This window comes from Lissotriton vulgaris, chromosome 8 (assembly GCF_964263255.1).
Source record: "Lissotriton vulgaris chromosome 8, aLisVul1.2, whole genome shotgun sequence".
NCBI lineage: Eukaryota > Metazoa > Chordata > Amphibia > Caudata > Salamandridae > Lissotriton > Lissotriton vulgaris.
The window spans coordinates 1175900952-1175903986 of record NC_141696.1 but is presented as its reverse complement, the minus strand read 5'-3'; positions in this window follow the sequence as shown (position 1 = coordinate 1175903986).

Sequence of the window (3035 nt, the reverse complement as noted above, 5' to 3'; positions counted from 1 at the left end):
AGCAAGGCACAATACTAAATGGAGTGAGATTTGTCACGGCCCTTGGTCATAATTAGCTTTTCACTACAAGCCTTTACTTACCGATTTCCCTGGGAAGAGGGTCCCACGAGGCGAGGCACTGGCACTGCACAACACTGCGGGCAGGAACAACGCGACTGAAACGCTCTGAGCTGCGTGGGCAGAGTAATGTGAAGAATACCATCTAAACGCATGGTCAATTGTTCATACAGACGCACGTACAGCAGCAGTGCGCTCTTCGGCCAAAACATTTTTAAGGTGGCATTTCAAACCCTGCCCTGCAAGTTTCTGAGGCTCCAATTTCTTCATTGTGCGTGGTGGCGCGGCGCCATGGCTTCTAATCACGGCGCACCGGGGTGCCGCGGCGCACAGTTTGGGAAGCACTGATCTATACACACATTCATTCATTCATCCACCAGAGGCGCTCAATCATTCATCCAAACATTGACTTTTTCACGCATTTACCACTCACTTGCTAATCATGTTGTCAGGGAAGGAGAAAGACTTGTTTCCCAAAGACATTCTATGTCAGTGCTCGTTTTTTCTCTCACTTTCACTGAAATCATAATAACACCAATCGCCTCGAGTGCAAAGAGGCTTTCCACACAGACCTTACCACTGCTGCTAGATAGGTACCAGGGGTCTGAGGCTGCATTCCTATGAGGTGAGGGGGTTTGTATTCATGAGTGAAGCTCGAGGACTTCCGGGTCTGATGATGATGTCACGCCTCGGGTTGGGGACCGCGAGATGTCACAGCGACGGGGGATCAGAGGCTAGAAGGGAAGTCATGCCTGGAGGCTTTGGACTGAGGGGGTTTCGGGAGGTCCATCCCTGGGGAGGGGCAGGAATCAATGTATTAATGTGCGGGGACGGGCAGTGGGCCGGGAAGTGCTTCTACTTGTCAATGAGTGGAATGGCTTTTTTAATCCCGTTACATTTCTGTACAACGGATTTGAAACAGTAGAAAGTGTAAATTGTAAATATTCTTCGAGCAATTCATAAAATTTAAATAGGTAATTTCTCCGCAGGAAGGAGTGGATTAATGGACAGTACTCGAGAGGAGGAGCAGGGCAGACGGGGAGATGTTGTTGTTGCAGTTTTTTATATCGCTAAATCAACCCGAAGGCATCAGAGCGCTACACTTGAGCACCAGTTACATGACAGAGAAACACATTCACTATTAAAGCACGGGGAGAGTTGACCAAAACCACAGGACGTTTGAGCCTCCTGCCAGACCCGAACCTCGCCCCCGAGCTTCAAGGTCGGCCGCTCTAACCGTTATACCCCCGTCCCCTCTTGGAGACGGTGATGTGGCCTAGTAAAAATCATTTAATTTGTACAATGAAGGAGCGCTGTTTGAGCAAGTGGTGAGAATGCGGCCTATGATAAAAAGTTTCATTTATTTTAAATGAAGACTTAGAAAAACCTGCATTTTATATTGATTAGAAAGGCGCGTGCCATCCCATCGGCACCGGAAGCAGAATCCTGTGAATGGAACGTTTATGATGTAACTTCACTGTGATGTCACCAGGCCCAGGGCAAATGCAGGGCAGGGGTGGGGGCGTCTTCCCAGTAAAGTGGAAAGAAGAGACCACTGTTGAGGAAGGGTGTCGGGTAGGGGGGGGATCTTCTTTCGGGTTCATCGCAGGAGCTTTTGTATTTAAATAGTTTGATTTACTTAACAAATCCCGTAATACCCGTGCCTTGCCAGCTCCCCCGTTAATCTTAAAACACATGGCATCACCCACACAGCAGTGATGTAGGATGACACGCTGAAAAGCCTCCACTGTGACGTGTTCTTGGTATGAGAGGCTGGTAACCAGGCAGCTGCAGCATTGCACTCAGGGACATCGGACGGAGAGGAGCGCTGCTGGCGGCTGGAGCTCGGGCAGGGAGAGGGCGAAGCTGCGGGGGCTGAGCAGGCTCCGAAAACGGAGAGGGGCAGAGAGAGAGGGGTAGGACGAATTAAGGAGACAAGGTGAGTGAATAAACCAAACTGAAAGCTGAACTTGAAATCAAACTGAAAACTGACTTGAAACTGACTTGAAATTCTAATACCCTTTCCCCTGAAAACCAAACTGAACTTGAAACTGACTTGAAACTGCCTTGAAATTCTAATACCCTTTCCCCTGAAAACAAAACTGAACTTGAAACTAACTTGAAACTGACTTGAAATTCTAATACCCTTTCCCTGAAAACCAAACTGAACTTGAAACTGACTTGAAATTATAATACCCTTTCCCCTGAAAACCAAACTGAACTTGAAACCAAACTTGAAACTGACTTGAAATTCCAATTCCCTTTTCCCTTTTTATCTTCTCTTTTTCCGTCCATTTCATTTAATTTCGTTTCCTTTTCTTTTCTTCTTTTCTCTTTTCCTTTCTTTCATTTACATTACCTTCCTCCCCCCACACCACCCCTTTCTCTTTCTCTCATCCTCTTCCTTTCTTTTCTGCACTTTCCCTCCTGGCCTTCCTTTCCCTCCTGCCATTCCCTGCCCTCCTGTCCTTTCCTGCTCTCCTGCAGTTCCTTGCCCTCCTGTCCTTCCTTTCCCTCGTGCCCTGCCCTGCATTTCCCTTCTGCTCTGCTTTCCTGGCCTACACTGTACTCCTGGAGCCCTGACCCCTGTTTTACCTTCCTCCCTTGCCGCCTGCCCTGACCTCCTGCCCTGCCCCAGCCCCTCGACCTCCTGCCTTGCCTCTCTGCCCTACCACCCATACTGCCCTCCTACCCTGCCTTGCCCCCTGCCCTGCTCTGCCCTCCTCCCCTGCCCTGCTTCCTTGCACTCTGCCCTCTTGTTCTCCCACCCTGCTCCACTGCCCCACCCTTCTCCCATTACCCCACTGCCCTCCTGCCCATCCCTCTTGCCTTCCTGCCCCCCTGCCCTCCAATCCTGGCCTCCTTCCCTGTTCTGCCTTGCCATCCTGCCCTACTCTGCCCCACCATGCTCTGCCTTCTCACCCTTTCCTTTCCTTTCCTTTCCTTTCTTTTCCCTTTCCTTCATTATGCCTCCTCTT